At 43.0% G+C, this 20,037-nt stretch overlaps 1 non-coding gene across 1 annotated transcript; it reads left to right on the forward strand.

Annotated features, from left to right (window-relative positions):
• The first annotated feature begins 18,723 nt into the window (after positions 1–18,723).
• Positions 18,724–18,807, forward strand: Trnas-gga (transfer RNA serine (anticodon GGA)). The gene is given in 2 exon segments: positions 18,724–18,763; positions 18,773–18,807. It is a non-coding gene; the product is annotated as a tRNA-Ser (tRNA).
• The last annotated feature ends 1,230 nt before the right edge of the window (positions 18,808–20,037 follow it).

A 20,037-nucleotide genomic window follows, 5' to 3' on the forward strand; every position in this document is an offset into this window, starting at 1 on the left:
AGAGCAGAAAATTCGCTATCAGCCAGCACGGCCCCGCGCACAATGGCCTCCCGCTTCTTTGTGGCGGCTCTGTCCTTTGTCGATCAGCGCGCCGCACCGTAACGGCGGATAATGACCGATACGACAATTGTCCATTGTTGCCGCCGCTGCAGGCGCACCTAGCGGCTGATTTATGAAGCTCGGCAGCGGCCGGGCGCGCGCCCGCTCGTCAAAGATGGCGCACGCGCCCGCCGGAACCCGGAAATGGCCCTGACGTGTGGATCTCTCGTTCCAGCCCGGAAGTCCCCTCAGATTACTCATAGGGCGGCGGGCCGGGGAGCGGCCGCCCCCGGCGCACCGGAAGAGCGGGGGCGGCGCGCATCGCCCGCCGACAGAAGCCCTTATAACACTTAGCGCGGGCAGGACTTTTGTGCGGAGCCGCGGGAGCGCAGCGCGCGCTGGCGGCCGCCGACCGCCGTTCGTCATCTTCACGCCGTCCGAGCCGGCGGCGCGCTGCGAAGCTCCCGTTTTAACACGAGAGACACATGCGCCGCAACCTGTTACACGGCGCCTCGTTAACCGCGGAGGAAAACTTTGCACACCGAATAACATTCAATTGTACGTTCAGTTCTCACTCGACATCCTTTAGTTTCCTTACTTCGAGACTACATTTCGTTGACGCTCTACTCTTTATTTAGCGCTTTAGCCCATTTTGCACATCATGCTGATTATCTTGTAGACAAGAATAACTGATACTCGCCTTTTACAACTGAATTCTTATTAAATAACTATTCTGATTAAAGGACTTCACTTTTCACCCGCGATTTAAGCCGCAGTCTCGTTTGTCCCCCACAGCCTCATGAGAATCGTATACAAAATGTGTTGTACTGAGGGAGGTAGTCGGATTTTGTGACGCGGAAAGCATTTGCAGTGAAGAACATGGTATCTACCTGGGAGCCTGTATCTAATATTTTCTGGGTCTCATGAACAAATAAAGCGAATTGGGTCTCACACGATCGCTGTGTCCGGAATCCATGTTGATTCCTATAGCCCTGTATCTCTGACACTGATCTGATGTAGAATTTGAGAACATGTTTTTTGCTCGCGTATCATGTCATTTCTAGAAACCCAGAATCTACTCTGTAGGAATCAACATGGATTCCGGAAACAGCAATCGTGTGAGTCCCAACACGTTTTATTTGTTCACAAGACCCAGAAAATATTAGATAAAGGCTCCCAGGTATATGCCATTTTCTTTCACTTCCGGAAGGCGTTCGATACAGTTACGCACTGTCGCCTGATAAACAAAGAAAGAGCATACGGAATATCAGATCAGCTGTGTGGCTGGATTGAAGAGTTTTTAGCAAACAGAACACAGCTTGTTGTTCTCAATGGAGAGACGTCTACAGACGTTAAAGTCATCTCTGTCGTGCCGCAGGGGAGTGTTATGGGACCATTGCTTTTCACTATATATACAAATGACCTAGCACATAATGTCGGAAGTTCTATGCTGCTTTTCGCGGATGATGCTGTAGTATACAGAGAAGTTGCAGCATTAGAAAATTGGAAAATAGCAGTGAAATGCAGGAAGATCTGCAGCGTATAGGCAGTTGGTGCAGGGAGTGGCAACTGACCCTTAACATAGACAAATGTAATGTATTGCGAATACATAGAAAGAAGGATCCTTTATTGTATGATTATATGATTGCGGAACAAACACTGGTAGCAGTTACTTCTGTAAAATATCTGGGAATATGCGTGCGGAACGATTTGAAGTGGAATGATCATATAAAATTAATTGTTGGTAAGGCGGGTACCAGGTTGAGATTCATTGGGAGAGTCCTTAGAAAATGTAGTCCATCAACAAAGGAGGTGGCGTACAAAACACTCGTTCGACCTATACTTGAGTATTGCTCATCAGTGTGGGATCAGTACCAGGTCGGGTTGACGAAGGAGGTAGAGAAGATCCCAAGAAGAGCTGCGCGTTTAGTCACAGGGTTATTTGGTAAGTGTGATAGCGTTACGGAGATGTTTAACAAATTCAAGTGGCAGACTCTGCAAGAGAGGGGCTCTGCATCGCGGTGTAGCTTGCTGTCCAGGATTCGAGAGGGTGCGTTTCTGGATGAGGTATCGAATATATTGCTTCCCCCTACTTATACCTCCCGAGGAGACCACGAATGTAAAATTAGAGATATTCGAGCGCGCGCGGGGGCTTTCCAGCAGTCGTTGTTCCCGCGAACCATACGCGACTGGAACAGGAAAAGGAGGTAATGGCAGTGGCACGTAAAGTGCCTTCCGCCACACGCCTTTGGGTGACTTGCAGAGTATAAATGTAGATGTAGAACCACAAAAAATGGGGAATGCTGACGATTGGATATCTAACGTGTTGTGGACCGAAGGAGGCCCTTTCACTCACACTCCGAGGATCTGTCAACACCCACAAACACAAAATTTTTGCTACAGAAAATCCTACAACTGCCGTGGCAACCCCACTGTAAGGTTTGGTATGGATTTACCACATCAATCGTGCTCGGGAACTTTTTCTTCCGGGAGATGCGGGTTGCTGCTTTTCAAACTGTGAGCCTGACTGGTGCGAGGTACGCCGAAATGTTACAGATTCGTATAACCCCAAGCTTGGCTGATGAACCCTGCTGAAATGTAGGACTTTTACGCAGGATGGCGCTCCACCCCATATTGCTACACGTGTGAACGATCTCTTGCGCACATCGTCTGGCGACGTTCCCCTGCTGAGCCGCCACTTCCATCATTCTTGGCCTCCCAGATCCCACACATCCTTACGTGTGAGTATTGGTTATGAGGTTACCTGAGGTTGCAAGTCTATCGCGATCGTCCGGCCTCATTAGGGATGCTAAAAGACTACATCCAATGTCAGTTTCTCACCGTAACCACTAACATGCTGTACAGAGCTTTTTGCAACATTGTCCCTCGACTACAGGTATTGTTGATGAGTGACGGCCGACATGCTGAGTATTTGTTATAACGAACACCGTCTATGCTAAAAATCAACTGTTATCCTAATGATTGCTTTAGTATCATATGAAGCTCCATATGTTGCCATTTTATCCACTTTTGTTTGGTTTCAATAAAATCTCATATTATTTCAATCATATGTGTTAGATTTTCAAATGCTAACAGACTTCTGGGTCACGCTGTATGTTTTGCACTGGGCTACTATAAATAATTCAGTCGTTTTCAAAGTTCCGTATTTTCCAAAATATGCCTAGGCAATTATAATTGCTACATGAATAGAACCGGACTCACAGAGTTTTCACTGTGCCCACCAGTTGGCGCTGCGAGTGCAGTACCCTATCTAAACGTCGACAAAGCAAGAAAAGACTTTTCGCGTGTTGGAATATGCAAGATCTTTATCTGTTACAACTGTGTAGCGTGCTTTTCATAAAGAATTACGGAAAATAATCACCATGCAAACAGAGCGTTGTGGAATCGACATTGACAAATTTAGGGACACTGGTTATCTACGTAAACAGAAAAGTACCAGTCGACCTAATGGGTCAGACACAACCGTGGAGAGAGTGAGGGAAAGCTCTGCACACAGTCCAAAGACAAAAAAAAAAAACAACTATCCCCGCAACCCACTAACTGTAAATACCGCGGCATACTGTGTCGGAGATTTTTCGACGGCGGTTACGTTCAAATGGTACAAATGGCTCTGAGCACTATGGGACTTAACTTCTAAGGTCATCAGTCCCCTAGAACTTAGAACTACTTAAACCTAACTAACCTAAGAACATCACACACATCCATGCACGAGGCAAGATTCGAAACCGGCGACCGTAGCGGTCCAGACTGTAGTGCCTAGAACCGCTCGCCACTCCGGCCGGGGCGGTTACGTTTCAGACCATACCGTCTGAAGCTTATTGCAAAAATTAAAACCGGAAGGTTATAGCTGACACCCTCAATTTTGTATCCCAATACAGGAAGCACTTGACGACAAGTATGTCTCTTCCAAACTGATACTCAGCGACGAAGCAACCTTCCGTTTATCTGGCAAGGGAAAAAGCCGCAATGTTAGATTGCGGGAACTGAAAATCCCATAAAATTGTGAAGCGTCAATGAGATCAGCTCAAGGTTAATTTTTTCTGTGCAATCTCGAAGAAGATGCATTACGGACCGTTTTTTATTTGAGAGGAGACTGCAATGTATGTCTCTTACCATTATATGTCGCAGTTGCGGTTGTTTTTGCAATTGACTGCTGAGTCCAAGAATTTCATCTTCCAAGAAGACACGGCACCCCCTCATTGGAACATCGATGTTCGTCGCTATCTAAAAGATGAATTTTCGCATCACTGGATTGGTTGCAGTAGTGAAGATGATGTGGCTCTCTTCCCTAGGCGCCCCAGGTTGCGTGACCTAACGCCTTATGACACTTTCCTTTTGGGGTACATTAAGGACATTTTTAATTACTTCCATTGCCTGGAACACTGGAACAGCCCAGAGAACGCATCAGTGGTGTTTTGATAACCATTGACAGTATGTTGCTGCGTCACGTAAGGAACGAAGTTGACTAACACGTGGGCATGTGTCGTGTGATCAAAGTGGCATCCATAGAACATTTATGGAGTGCAAAATGCAAACTTGGTGAGTTGAAGGTTCTGTTAACGCACATGTCATACTTTTGAAAATATAGAGTTTTGAATTCGATTGATTCGTTTATAGTAGTCCTGTGTAGTTCACTTAGGTTTATCACATGACACACGTGTTCGTAGGCATACAGGGTGATATATAATAAAGAACGATTTTAAAAGACTATTAAGTAAAAACACTTCGTTAAAAAATTTATTTTTTGATCGTGAAGTACATGAAAAACATTTTCTACGACAGTAAAACATCGGTTATTTTTTGAAGATAATTCCGGTAAGATGTCGTCCGTTTAGACGCACACATTCCTCCAGCAGGACATCGCAGTGACTCATCATATTGTTCAGCATTGCCAGTGGGATTTGAACAACTTCCTGTCGGATCCGCTCTTTCAGGGCTTCAATTGTTCGAGCAGGGTTATCTTGGTAAACTTTGCTTTTCAGATAACCCCACGAGAAAAAGTCACATGCTGCGGGGTCTGGTGAACGAGAGAGCCATGCAGTATCCACATTTCTGGAGATTACATGATTCTGAAAAAAAAATGATTGACAATATTCATACTTACTCGCGCATGCTGGAAAAATATCTCTTCGTTCACTTCGTAGTGTGCAAGTTGTGGAGTAAAGAAGTTTTCCAACATGTCTGCGTATGCCTGCGAAGTCACTGTTACAGCCTTGCCAATGCCATCTTCAAAAACGTATGCCCCAATGATACCCAATGAAGACATGCCGCACCACACAGTAGCTTTTGTATAGTGCAGTAACTGCTGATGCTGTTCTCTAGGATTAACGTCACTCCAAAATCGAAAGTTCTGTTTGTTCACATAACCGGAGACGGAATTGAGCATCATTCATCCACAAGCGGTTTACAATGTCCTCGTCTTGAGTCATCATGTCCAAAATTTCTAAGCAGAACCGGTTCCGGCTCGCGTAATCTGTTTCCTTAAGGGTCTGAACAATTTGGAATTTGTAGGGGTGAAAGTGCATATGGTGCTATGTCGGAGAGCTGAGTGACGACGGCTTATCTCAATGACAACTCTTACACGTTCGATGTTTTCAGCTGTGCGCCCAGTTTTTGGTCCTGCAATTTTCTTCTTTGTCGTTGACGCCGTCTCCTAAGTTCTCAACCCACTTTTTAATCGCACAGGTAGATGGCACTGGGCGATTCCGGTTCATGTTGAAGTAGTTGCGGAATGCACGGCGTGCTACCTGGTACCAACTACTGTTCTGATAAAATGCTTTGACAGTGTACACACGATGCTGCGGGGTCCAGCCCTCCATTATGATTAAGTGCTATTTCGCACCAAACGTAACTGATGCTATCCTATCCACCTCCCTCCGACGCAGCTTGATTCGTGCGCTTTTTAAAATCGCTCGATATTATGCGTCACCCTGTATTTCATCCCTATCTCTAGTGTATATCATCCGCCAGGTCCACCTGAACTCTGAGGAGTTTTGAGATAAAGGAATGTCGCTGGCAGCCGTCTGATTCTCCGCTATTTTACACCATGATGTTCTAGAGAGTACGTTAAATGTATCAGTGGTATTGAGCCATGTGGCATGTCCTTTGGTCCCGAAATACTATTATTGGTTCCGTGCAATACTCATTCTCACGATGTGCATCGAACAACGATAAATACGAGACAGATGACACTTTGGTGTTTCACACTTTTAAACTATTCGAAGTCAACATTTTACGGGATAGAAATACCAACAACTCGTTTTCGAACATTTCTATATCAAACCCCTACTCTTCGTCACCGTCCCCCCCCCCCCCCCCCCCCGCCACCACCACCCTTTCTAGTGGTAGTAAGGGTATCCTATTCCCGCAGTATTTTTGCAAAAATAATGAGTCATATACACACCAAAATTGATTGAAATTGCTCCACGTGTTCCTGAGTTACTTTTTATCTCACTCCCCTTCACCCTAATTGTTCACCCACAGCACTAGGGGTGTCTTACTCTCTCAGTACCTTTTTCCATACAGCAAGTGATACGTATGCCAGTTTTGGGAGAAATTCCTTCAGATGTTACAGAGATATGCTAAAACATCGCTGTCGTTGAACCCCACTCATAACCCCAACTCTTTGGGTGAAGTGTCGTCGTGACTGGCACCAAGAAATCTAGCGAGCGACTCCGAAAACTATAGATTTGACGCTAATAACTGTTGTTGTCGAATATTTTTGTATGTCACGACTTCCCCCCCCCCCCTCCCCCTCTCCCGCCCCCCCCCCCCTCCCCAAGTCAAGAGATAGTTAGGGTATATTTCTATACAGTATTTTTGTGACAATAATTATACAAATAATGAGTAACTTATATGCAAAATTTGTTTGAAATTACTCCAGGCGCTCTTGAGTTAAGCCTCCCTGTCACCCTATTTTCACCCTAATACCTACAGGTGATAGGTGGTACTTACCCCACAGAAACCTTCACGGGCATGCAAACAACGATTTAGCGAAGTTTCAACACGATCGGATGAATTGAGCAGGAAAGCATGGAAGACGAACAAACAAACTAGTATTCGTTTTTATAAATATCAGAAGATTTCTTTTGTTTGCTACCAGTCACATGATATGTTGTTGTTGTGGTCTTCAGTCCAGAGATTGGTTTGATGCAGCTTGCCATGCTACTCTATCCTGTGCAAGATTCTTCATCCCCCAGTACTTACTGCAACCTACATCCTTCTGAATCTGTTTAGTGTATTTATCTCTTGCTCTCCCTCTACGATTTTTACCCTCCACTCTTTCCTCCAATACTAAATTGGTTATCCGTTGATGCCTCAGACCGTGTCCTCCCAACCGATCCCTTCTTCTAATCACGTTGTGCCACAAATTTCTCTTCAGCCAATTCTATTCAATACCTCCTCATTAGTTATGTGATCTACCCATCTAATATTCAGCATTCTTCTGCCATTACCACACCTCGATAGCTTCTATTCTCTTCTTACCCAAACTATTTATCGTCCATGTTTCACTTCCATACATGCCTACACTCCATACTAATACTTTCAGAAACGATTTCCTGACACTTAAATCTATACTCGATGTTAACAAATTTCTCTTCTTCAGAAACGCTTTCCCTGCCATTGCCAGTCTACATTTTATATCCTCTCTCCTTCCACCATCATCAGTTATTTTGCTCCCCAAACAGCAAAACTCCTTTACTACTTTAAGTATCTCATTTCCTAATCTAATTCCCTCAGCATCACCCGAGTTAATTCCATTATCATCGTTTTGCTTTTGTTGATGTTCATCTTATATCCTCCTTTCAAGACACGGTCCATTCCATTCAACTGTTCTTCCCGGCCCATTGCTGTCTCTGACAGAATTACAGTGTCATCGGCGAACCTCAAAGTTCATTTCTTCCCCGTGGATTTTAATTCCTACTAGGAATTTTTCTTTTGTTTCCTTTACTGCTTGCTCAATATACAGAGTGAATAATATCGGGGGTAGAATACAACCCTGTCTCACTCCCTTCCAACCACTGCTTCCCTTTCATGCCCCTCGACTATTATAACTGCCATCTGGTTTCTGTTCAAATTGTAAATAGCCTTACGCTCCCTGTATTTTACTCCTGCCACCTTCAGGATTTGAAAGAGAGTATTCCAGTCGACACTGGCAAAAGCTTTCTCTAAGTCTACAAATGCTAGAAACGTAGGTTTGCCTTTCCTTAATCTATTTTCTAATGTAAGTCGTATGGTTAGTATTGCCTCACGTGTTCCAACATTTCTACGGAATCCAAACTGATCTTCCACGAAGTCGGCTTCTACGAAATTTTCCATTCGTCTGTAAAGAATTCGTGTTAGTATTTTGCAGCCGTGACTTATTAAACCGTTAGTTCGGTAATTTTCACATCTGTCAACTCCTGCTTTCTTTGGGATTGGATTTATTATACTCTTCTTGAAGTCTGAGGGTATTTCGCCTTTCTCATACATCTTGCTCACCAGATGGTAGAAGGCTGTCAGTAGTTCTAATGGAATGTTGTCTACTCCCGGGGCCTTGTGAGTGAATTTTGTTCACATATCAATACAGAGGAAATGGAAATGTTCATTCATAATGCAATAAATGCAAATAATGTTCTATATGAAATAACGTTGTTTCAGTGCACAGAATTCTTCGGTATTTGTAAGCCAAAATTGTTGTAATAGAAGTAGGCGTCGCCAGCGGTAAACCAAAGATTATGTAGCTATTACAGCCGCAATTATCGACGTTGACAGAATCGATATCCTTACATGGACTGGATATCCGCCATATTGAAGTAAAATTGTGAAAGTATTATGTGCAATTACAAACCGAATTCTTCGGAGTATTTGAGAAAAAACTGCAGCAAGTTATGTAAGGTCAGTGTTCATTGCTTAGTGCTTACAAAGTTGTGATGCAATTCTGCAACAAAGTATTATGATTCCGACAGTAAGGATTTGAAAACGGAGTATGGAACTCGTAAGTCGTAACTTAAACCACTGATATGCAGAGAGTATAAAATAAATAGTTATTAAAAAATATTAACTGATGCCATATCGTCATGTTTCCAATATAGGCAGTTCCACTAAACATAGGATGCAACCCTATATAACAACAACATCATTTTTCGCTCTCCTCCTTTTTCTGATAATCAACTCCTGAATTGAGATTAAATTACTAATTTTTGTAAATTAGCAAATAGTCATTTTTAAATTATTTCAGTAAGTTTTGTTTTCTTTTAGATGCAACAAAAGAACCAATGATGATGATCAAAATATCTTCGAAATAAGTAGGAATGTGTTGTATTTCATAAAATATTGTGAATACTAACAGAACAAAACAAACAGATTCATAATCATCAAGGTGTTAACAGTTAGAGGCTTTAGTTACAGTCGGTTACGGATTTTTATAACTTTTGCTAAAGCAAACTGTATTGAATTAGCAGTTGAAGAAGAATGGCTGCATATAATGACAATGTAAGTAGTACCCACTACTTCAATCTCCGACCTCTTTATCGAGAGGTTCTGGATACATCGTCTTTCTCCAAATGAGTTAGCGATCCTTGTGTAATGATGTTCACATGGAGGAAATACTAAAGTCCCAGTCTTTCTTTCCTTGTTCCTACTAATCACAAAATAAAATTTTTGGGTCATTCACTCTGCTCGTTCCGCATGAAATCTTCTATAATAATTATCTATTTTTTATATAGACTACAATGGTCAGTTTGTAAGGCATATGCAATTCTTCTTAACATCTTTTTAGATGAAAGGCTACGTTTGGTCTTTGCTTCTAGCTTCGCAGTAGACACGCTGTCGAAGACTAATATTCTTCTAATTCCTTGATAATACTCTATTGGCAACTAAAAAGTATAGTTAAAGGTCCGTTCCTACCCTGCACTCCAAAAAGCAGTTTTCTATCTTATGACGATGATGGCAAGATGATGAGTGGAAAACAGTAACGTGATGCAAATATTTAACCGTGACGCCAGGAACGTCCTCACACCTTTTTCCGGGTTTTAGGTGCGCTACGATTCTACTTAACGTAGAGTTTGGCTTCTAGGAATTTTATTATTGATTGTTGTGGTCAGCATAACTCTTAGCATTAAATTCACTCATAGCAAAGAAAGAAATTTTATGCTTTTTTTATTTTCCATGTATCTACATGGAACTCCACTTCCCTCCGCTCCGAATTATCCGTCAGTAACTGTACGTAAATAAAAGTAATATATCTTTGTACCATAGACTCACAGATTCACAATTCGGTTACAGGAAAACAGAAAGAATGCTGACGACGCTTATTGCAACATTTGTATCTCAAAACCCAAAATGTTTTCAAATAATGATTGTGAAGATATTGCTGGAAATATCCCACAATGTTCTATATTTAAATGAAACCCTTTAAAGCTGCTTTCATCGAACCACAATTTGTCTCACTGCTAGACGTTTGTCTTTTAATTGCTTCATCCGGATATTCCGGGAGCAAACATCGTAGGTAAATATTGGAGTATTCTCCACTCCAATGTATTTAACATTGCTCTACCTCGCTCGGTCACTCCAATTAAACCATTTAGCGAAATGGATGAATTCTTACATTTCAGTTGTCGATGAAAGTACTTTAACACAAATCGGCGGTCTCTGTTATCGCAGTTAGGGATCAGTAATCGAACGCTGTATTTGAAATGTAATGTAGATATCGGACAAATGGACCAGTTTACTGTCTGTGAGGTTTCATGCCTATTGAGTATGTGTTATACGACACAAGTAATTATTCTCGTTATTTGCGTTACGACAACGAATACAAATGGCATATCAGAGGATGCCGAGAAACTCCAGTTTAGGTTGTGGCACGAACCACCAGCCTAATGAGATGAGTGAAATGACTTTTTTTTTCCATCAGATGTTGCTGTCCTTATAGGAGATACGCCACCAGTATTCAAATCCTTGATTGAATACATGTCAGTGTTTAGTTTCATTCTCCGAGGACCTATTATTTTAAACTTCCAAGGAATACGCACAGGTTTAGCATGGGTTTGAAATTTAACTTCACTTGTCTTCAGTATAATCGAAACACTTTGCATAGACTGGAATCAGGCCAGCAATAAGTAGGATGAATTACGTACAAACTTGAAAGCTGCCATGGCTAATATTGAGAAACAGGCAGCTAATACAAAATGGAGTTGTTGGGCGAACTAATCAGAAAAATGTAGATTGGGTACCACAAGCATTTCAGTCACTGTCTGTTCTGAGATGTGTTAATTTTTCTCTAGTAAAAAGTGTGCTATAAATTTGCCATTTATTCGAAATTTTTGAAAAAGAGGTGTAAGCGATACGGTAACACACAGTATGTATAAGAACCAAGAAGAACGGAAGACCAAGAACGATAAAGGATGTAAGGCAGTCTTTCTCCCATTTTGCTGTCTGTACATCGAAGAAGGAATGGCGGAAATAAAAGATGAGTTCAGTAGTGCGATTAAAATTCAGGATGAAATAATATCAACGAGAAAGATTCGCAAATGATATTGCTATCCTCAGTGGAAGCGACAAAACATTATAGGACATACTAAGCGAAATGAACAGTCGCTAACTTGGAAGCAAAATAACAGTGATGAACGAAGCAAGTAGAAAGTGAAAAGCAGACCAGCACAGACAAAGAAAGAATTCATGGTCAAAATTAGTCTACTAGCATCAAACATTGGCATAAGTTTGAGGAAGAAATTTTGAGAACGGAGGTTCGGTGCAGGGAATTGTAAGGAAGTCATTGTGGAGCGTGGGGTAAACTGATAAGAGGACAATGGAAGCGTTTGAGACTTGGTGCTATAGATGAATACTGAAAATTAGGTAGACTGGTAGAAAATGAGGAGGTTTTCGCAAAATGGACGAGGATAGAAATATGTGGAAAACAATAAATGGAGATGTCAAGATGATGTGACATCTTAAGACATCAGGTAATAACTTCCATGGTAGTAGAGGGAGCTGTAGAAGGTAAAAAACCGTAGGGGGAGACATAGAATGGAGTACATCCAACAAATAATTGAAGACGTTGAGTAGGGGTTACTCTGAGAGCAAGAGGTTCGCACAGGAAAGGAAGCTGACATGGGCCGCATCAAACCAGTTAGATGTCTGATGGCCCTCCTGCTCCCCCCCCCCCCCCTCCTCCCCCCTTCATCCATACAAAAAAAAAAAAAATTGCCATCCAATGAGTAGTGTGTCGTAGGCAGGATCAGATTCACTGTTCAGAATATGCGTTGCAAGCGAATAGCCCTGCGCCCTACGTACTGCATCCCATTACAGATATGTAATGCGTATCTGACGGAGGACCTGACACGGTGAAACACGCTTTTCTGTTACAAAGATTGCAGTACACTATCCCAAGTAAAAACAGATTCACAAAGCGAGGATCTAATTAACTGACAGTACTTTATATGTGTTTATTGTCGATATAGTTACTCGCGGTAATAGTTTCAATGACGTATGTATAGATGTAATTAATGTGCACTAGTAAGTACGCCACGACAATATGTCAATGGACGACCTTTATCCCCTTCGTGTAGGTGTTACATCCGCAAATCATATTGAAATAATGCCTATCGCGTCTTTGTGTGATATAGATGGATAGGTATATAATTCTTCCTGTCTTCGTTGTATCATTGCCTTCTAGCAAGAAAATCGTGGATTCTACTCTACCTAAATGTTGTACAACTACACATTCACATGAAACATGTGCACTGGGAACCCTCGAGTTGCTAGGAAGTTTATTAAAATTTGGGTTCTTCAGATTGCCCAGGGATAATATCATAACAGTACACAATATGCAAATATCAGGCAAGGCATACTTGACATCTGACACTGCGAAGGGAAGAAGACATCATGACGTGGCTCGGAATGGAGAGTGTCCATTTACACATGGCTTCATACTTCGGCCAAAGGGCCATCCTGGCCTATGATGAACAATTCACTAGACGCTAATTTTAACCGAGTGTAAATCGTATTTTGTAGAGAAGTCATAAGCAAATGTAAGTAGAGACTCGGCTTCTACTTTAGCTGATGACTAGACGAGTGTGGTTAAACTATGAAATGTCTTGTAGTTCCAGCACTCGAGTGTAAGCTTCCAGGTTCGAGGTGTTTATAATGTTTCAGACCGGCGGGTCATCTGTTTTTACTTCAGTGAACAGTCAGCCACGCTTAAATGTTATAATAAATTACCTATGTCCATTGTATTTACCTGTTTATTTTGTTTTATTTTGTTTCCATGTGTGCATAAGAACATAACTGTGTAAATTGTTGCGGTTTAATTCCCGTTAACTATGCACTTTTTATTTCTTATAACCACATTCTCATAAGAGATTTAAGTGCGGAACCTAAAACCGCTCTGTCATGACCTTAGACCAACTTTTCACAGTCATTATCTGCGGTATATAATCTATAACGCTGTCTGTCACACCGTAAATACGCCATGAGCTCACAAACAGAATATAACTAGAAAGATAGAAATCGCTCTGTCGTGAACTCAAACCAACTTTTCTTACGATGCTCAACTGCGGTAGGATCCCCTCTACCTTGTATGGTATTCACTACAAACACTTCTACATTGTCGTTGCTGCTTAACAAGAATATCTGGAAATAAAATCGTTTTAAGGTTTCACTAAATCTGAAAGAAATTTCTTGTTTGTCTTCAGTATCTGTTATTCTTAACGTATCCAGATTCCGTTACCCGTTTTATGTGCGAGTAGCAGTCGACGAACGGTGCAGCAAAGAAATGAAATGTTGGTATCGAACCTTCTGAGAAGATCGACGTCGTAGCTCGCTATACATGATTCTCTGCTCTAGTTTAACAATGTGCAGCAATGCGGTGATAATATGACGGTGCGTTATATTGTTAATTCCGAATTAATTCTTGAGAATTACCTTCAGTTGTCACTGTAAACCATGTCCAATTTTGTAACAGAGTCTGTCGAGAACTCCAGACTTCATAACAGCCTTTTGAGCATGCTATTCCCACAATCGTCTCCGCCACCGTCACAACTTAAGTCATTAGCAGAGTAATATGTTGACGTCCATTTAACTTCTGCTCTACTTCTGCACTTCAAAAATCTATTTAAGTTTGGTTCAACGTTTTTGCATCCTAAATGAAGCGATATGTAGGGTAAAACAAAAATCTTCTGTGGTAAGTCTGGTAGCCACACTACGATGAACAACTTCTTATAATCGATTGTTCCACGGATTTAACCCAATGTGGATTCTTATAATATAACAGACAGACTGCTTTGAATTATCGTTAAATTGAGACACTAGAGTCGTGAGCACCTGTTTCAGATATGCAACCTCACAAGGAGATTATACATGTCAAATTCAAACAACCATTGATAACTGAAAACGAGATGTTTTTTAGAACTCCTAACTTTCTGAAATATTCACTATTTATTTTGGGATGCTCTGTAAAAATTTTCGGTTGATAACTGCCGCGAAGTTCACGAGATCCAGCATGGATAAAATAACCCTACACAAATATTTAATGATTACTTTCGTAATTATGGAGGATAGGTTAGTTGGCAGTTGGATGTAACACTTGTAAGCTTGGTTTTCTAATTCAACCAATAGCACCCTGAGAGACCTAGTACACAGTTGCCAAATATTCGCATAACCTAAACTCCGTTATAAAGAAGACGCAAGTACTTTGTGCGGATTCTGTAGATGGGTAACATTTACACAGCGTGGTACCAATTGAATTCTGTTACATCGGACGTAAGCCACTCGAATGTCGTGTTGAAAATGCAATGTACCCAAATTTCATAAAAGACTTTTCAAACAGTCACGAGAACAGACTATGCAACAACTTTAGCTAACGCATGGAACATACGTTCAGCATCCGTGGGTATAGGAAATACAAGTAACTCAAGAGATCGTAGCCCTTCACCTCGATCATCATCGCCGGAGCGTATGTAGAAAGAGATGGAGAACTCTCAAATCAAATGGCTCTGAGCACTATGGGACTTAACATCTGTGGTCATCAGTCCCCTAGAACTTAGAACTACTTAAACCTAACTAACCTACGGACATCACACACAGCCATGACCGAGGCAGGATTCGAACCTGCGACCGTAGCGGTCACGCGGTTCCAGAGTGAAACGCCTAGAACCGCACGGCCACACCGACCGGCGGAGAACTCTCGTCCAGCGACAGTTACACTACTGGCCATTAAAATTGCTACACCAAGAAGAAATGCAGATGATAAACGGGTATTCATTGGACAGATATTTAATACTAGAAATGACATGTGATTACACTTTCACGCAATTTGGGTGCATATATCCTGAGAAATCAGTACCCAGAAAACCACCTCTGCCCGTAATAACGGCCTTGTTACGCATGGGCATTGAGTCAAACAGAGATTGGATGGCGTGTATAGTTGTAGCTGCTCATGCCACTTCAACACGATAGCACAGTTCATCAAGAGTACTGACTGGCATATTGTGACGAGCCAGTTGCTCGGCTACCATTGACCAGACGTTTTCAATTGGAGAGACATCTGGAGAATGTGCTGGCCAGGGCAGCAGTCGAACATTTTCTGTATCCAGAAAGGCCAGTACAGGACCTGCAACATGCGGTCGTCCATTATCCTGCTGAAATGTAGGGTTTCGCAGGGATCGAATGAAGCGTAGACCCACGGGTCGAAACACATCTGTAATGTAACGTCCACTGTTCAATGGGCCGTCAATGTCAACAAGAGGTGACCGAGACGCGTAACCGATGGCAGGCACCCCATACCATCACGCCAGGTGATACGCCAGTATGGTGATGACGAATACACGCTTCCAATGTGCGTTCACCGCGATGTCGCCAAACACGGATGCGACCATCATGATGCTGTAAACAGAACCTGGATTCATCCGAAAAAATGACGTTTTGCCATTCGTGCACCCAGGTTCGTCATTGAGTACACTATCGCAGGCGCTCCTGCCTGTGATGCAGCGTCAGGGGTAATTTCAGCCATGGTCTCCGAGCTAATAGTCCATGCTGCTGCAAACGTCGTCGAACTGTTCGTGCAGATGGTTGTTGTCTTGCAAACGTCCCCTTCTGTTGACTCAGTGATCGAGACGTGGCTGCACGTTCCGTTACAGCCATGCGGATAAGATGCCTGTCATCTCGACTGCTAGTGATACGAAGTCGTTGGGATCCAGCACGGCGTTCCGTATTACCCTCCTGAACCCACCGATTCTATATTCTGCTAACAGTCATTGGATCTCGACCAACGCGAGCAGCAATGTCGCGATACGATAAACAGCAATCGCGGTAGGCTACAATCCGACCTTTATCAAAGTCGGAAACGGTACGCATTTCTCCTCCTTATAAAAGGCATCACTACATCGTTCCACCAGCCAACACCGGTCAACCGCTGTTTGTGTATGAGAAATCGGTTGGAAACGTTCCTCATATCAGCACGTTGTAGGTGTCGCCTCCGGCGCCAACTTTGTGTGAATGCTCTGAAAAGCTAATCATTTGCATATCGTAGCATCTTCTTCCTGTCGGTTAAATTTTGCGTCTGTAGCACGTCATCTTCATGATGTAGCAATTTTAATGGCCATCAGTGTATCTCTTCTCCCTTTTGCAACCCTTGCTGGACAGTGGTTTCAGGATGGTGAGGAACTCAAGACCGCCGTTGTCAACTGGTTCAGTTCCTTGACTTCTGGAAGGCGTCAGGTACAGTTCTGCACTGTTGACTAATGAACAGAAGACGAAAATATGGAATGTCAGACCATCTTTGTAACTGGACTGAAAAGATCCTAGCAAACAGAACACACCATTCGTTCCCAACGGAGCGAAATCCTAAAACGTAGCAATAACTTCGAGCGTGTCCCAAGGTAGCGTTACAGGATATATTAATTTAAGAACAAATATAAATGAAGTAGTGGATAGCGTCCTAAGCTGCATAAGGCTGTTCGCCGATGTTACCTTTATGCACAGGAATTCGCAATGCTACAGAATTGTAGGGGAATGCTAGAAGAGCTAGAAAGAATCGATACTTGTTGCAGGGATTGGCAATTTCCAGCCAACGTAAACAAATGTGACGTATTATTTAAACATTTTCGGAAAGGTCTGTTATTGTAGCACTACACGATTGCCGGACATTCAGTGGAACCATTCGCATACATGAAACATCGGGGAGTACGTGTGCGAAGTATTTAAAGCGGAAAGACCACATAAAATTAATCACAAGAGGCAAGATGCTGGACTGAGATTAACTGGAAGGATGGTCACGCAGTGTAATCCACACACGAGTAAGTTTCGTTGCAGAACACTCTTTTGACTGACGTTTGAACATTGGTCGTCAGCCTGGAACCAGAATCAGATGTGATTGTTACGGGAAACAGATGAGATGAAAAGAAGGGAGGCGCGTTTCGTCACATGTTTGTTTACTAAGGACAAAAGTGTCAAGGAGATGTTCGTCCAACTCCAGCGGCAGACGCTACGAGAGAAGCATTTCGCATCACGGTGTGGTTAACAGCTAAAATTCCGAGAGCCTAAGTTCCTAGAATAGTCAATCAGTATATTACCCCCTCGTACCCATGAGTCGCTAAAACACTGTGAACGTAAAATGAGAAAGATAAGAGCTCACGCAGAGTTTTACCCTCTACCGTTCTTCCAGCGCACTACTTGCGACTGGGGTAGGTAAGTGGGGAAATGACAGTAGTACACACAATACTTTCGAAGGACAGTGTACAGATCACGTTTATGTGACCACCTGTCAAAACCCTATAGAACCATCTTTTGGAGCATGTATGGCTGCGAGGCATGCAGGAGGAAAGTAAACAAGGTTCTGGAAGGTACCAGCAGGGTTGTGGAGCCATTCCGACTCCAGCGCAGTGGTCAGCTGCGCTAGGTTTCTCCATTGAGGATCAATGGCGCTAACAGGCCGATCGAGACTGACTCACAAATTCTCGATAGGATTTCAATCCGGGAGTAAGGTAAAACTCATCTTGGTGGCTTCAAAGCACGTTCACACGGGGCATTGTTCTACTGGTAGATGCGATGGTGCCGAGGAAAAACAAACCGCATTTAGTGGTTTACATGGTCCCTAAGGATAGAGACCCACTTGTGTTGATCCACTGTGCCTTCCAGATTGACGATATCAACCAGCAACGCCACGAAAATAATCCCTAAACTATAACTCTCCCCCCTAACGCCCAGACCCTTCTGTAGATTGTTGCAGGGTGTTTGTTTCAGACGTTTTACGCCGTAGATACTAACAACCATCTGCCTGATGGACCACAAAACGTGACTCATCTGAAAAGACCACCTGCCGTCATTCAGAGGACGTCCAGTTGGGGTACTGGCGAGCAAATTCGGGCCTTTGCTGCCGAAGAACGGCACTCAGCATGGGTGCATGGAACAGGCGCCTCCTGTGGAGGCCCATATGCAACAACGTCTGATGACCAGCCGTTGAGAAGACACTGTCGGTAGCCCCTTGGTTCATCCGGGCGTTCAGTTGCTCGACAGTTGCACGTCTGTTTGCTAGTACACATATCCGCAGCCTTCGTTAACCCCTGACAGCTATGACCCGTCGTGCACCACAGTTGTCCCGGTGCCGGTGTTGGATAGCGCCATTTTGCCACGCACATTGTACTTCAGCCACGGTGGTACGTGAACGGTTTACAAACTTAGTTGCCGGCCTGAGTGGCTGAGCGGTTCTAGGCGCTACAGTCTGGAACCGCGTGATCACTGCGGTCGCAGGTTCGAATCCTGCCTCGGGCATGGATGTGTGTGATGTCCCTAGGTTAGTTAGGTTTAAGTAGTTCTAAGTTCTAGGGGACGGATAACCTCAGAAGTTAAATCCCATAGTGCTCAGAGCCATTTCAACCATTTGAACCAAACTTAGCCGTTTATGAAATGCCTCCACCCTTGGCCCGAAATCCAATGAGCATGCACTTTCCTACATCTACATTGATACTCTGCAAATCACATTCACGTGCCTGGCAGAGGGTTCATCGAACCACCTTCACAGTTCTCTATTATTCCAGTCTCGTATAGCAAGCGGGAAGAATGAACACCTATATCTTTCCGTACGAACTCTGATTTCCCTTATTTTATGGTGGTGATCGTTCCTCCCTATGTAGGTCAGTGACAACCAAATATTTTCGCATACGGAGGAGAAAGTTGATGATTGGAATTTCGTGAGGAGATTCTGTCGCAACGAAAAACGCCTCTCTTTTAATGATGTCTAGCCCAAAACTTGTATCATTTCTGTGACACCCTCTCCCATATTTCGCGATAATACAAAACGTGCTGCCTTTCTCTCAACTTCTTCGATATACTTCGTCAGTCCTATCTGGTAAGGATCCCACACCGCGTAGCACTATTCTAAAAGAGGACGGACAAGCATAGTGTAGGCATCTGTTACATTTTCTAAGTGTCCAGCCAATAACACGCAGTCTTTGGTTAGCCTTCCCCACAACATTTTCTGTGTATTCCTTACGATTTAGGTTGCTCGTAATTGTCATACCTAGGTATTTATTTGAATTTACGGCTTCTAGATTTGACAGATTAATCGTGTAACCGAAGTTTAACGAGTTCCTTTTAGCCCTCATGTGGATGACCTCACACTTTTCGTTATTTAGGATCAACTGCCACTTTTCGCACCATTCAGATATTTTTTCTAAATAGTTTTGCAGTTTATTTTGATCTCCTGATGACTTTATTAGTCGATAAACGACAGCGGCATCTGGAAACAACCTAAGACGGCTGCTCAGATTGTCTCCCAAATCGTTTATATAGATAAGGAACAGCAAAGGGTCTATAACACTACCTTGGGGAACGCCAGAAATCACTTCTGTTTTATTCGATGACTTTCCGTCAATTACTACGAACTGTGCCCTCTCTCACAGGAAATCACAAATCCAGTCACATAACTGAGACGATATTCCATAAGCACGCAATTTCAGTACAAGCCGCTTGTGTAGTACAGTGTCAAAAGCCTTCCGGAAA

Source organism: Schistocerca gregaria, chromosome 1, assembly GCF_023897955.1.
Source record: "Schistocerca gregaria isolate iqSchGreg1 chromosome 1, iqSchGreg1.2, whole genome shotgun sequence".
In the NCBI taxonomy this organism is placed as follows: domain Eukaryota; kingdom Metazoa; phylum Arthropoda; class Insecta; order Orthoptera; family Acrididae; genus Schistocerca; species Schistocerca gregaria.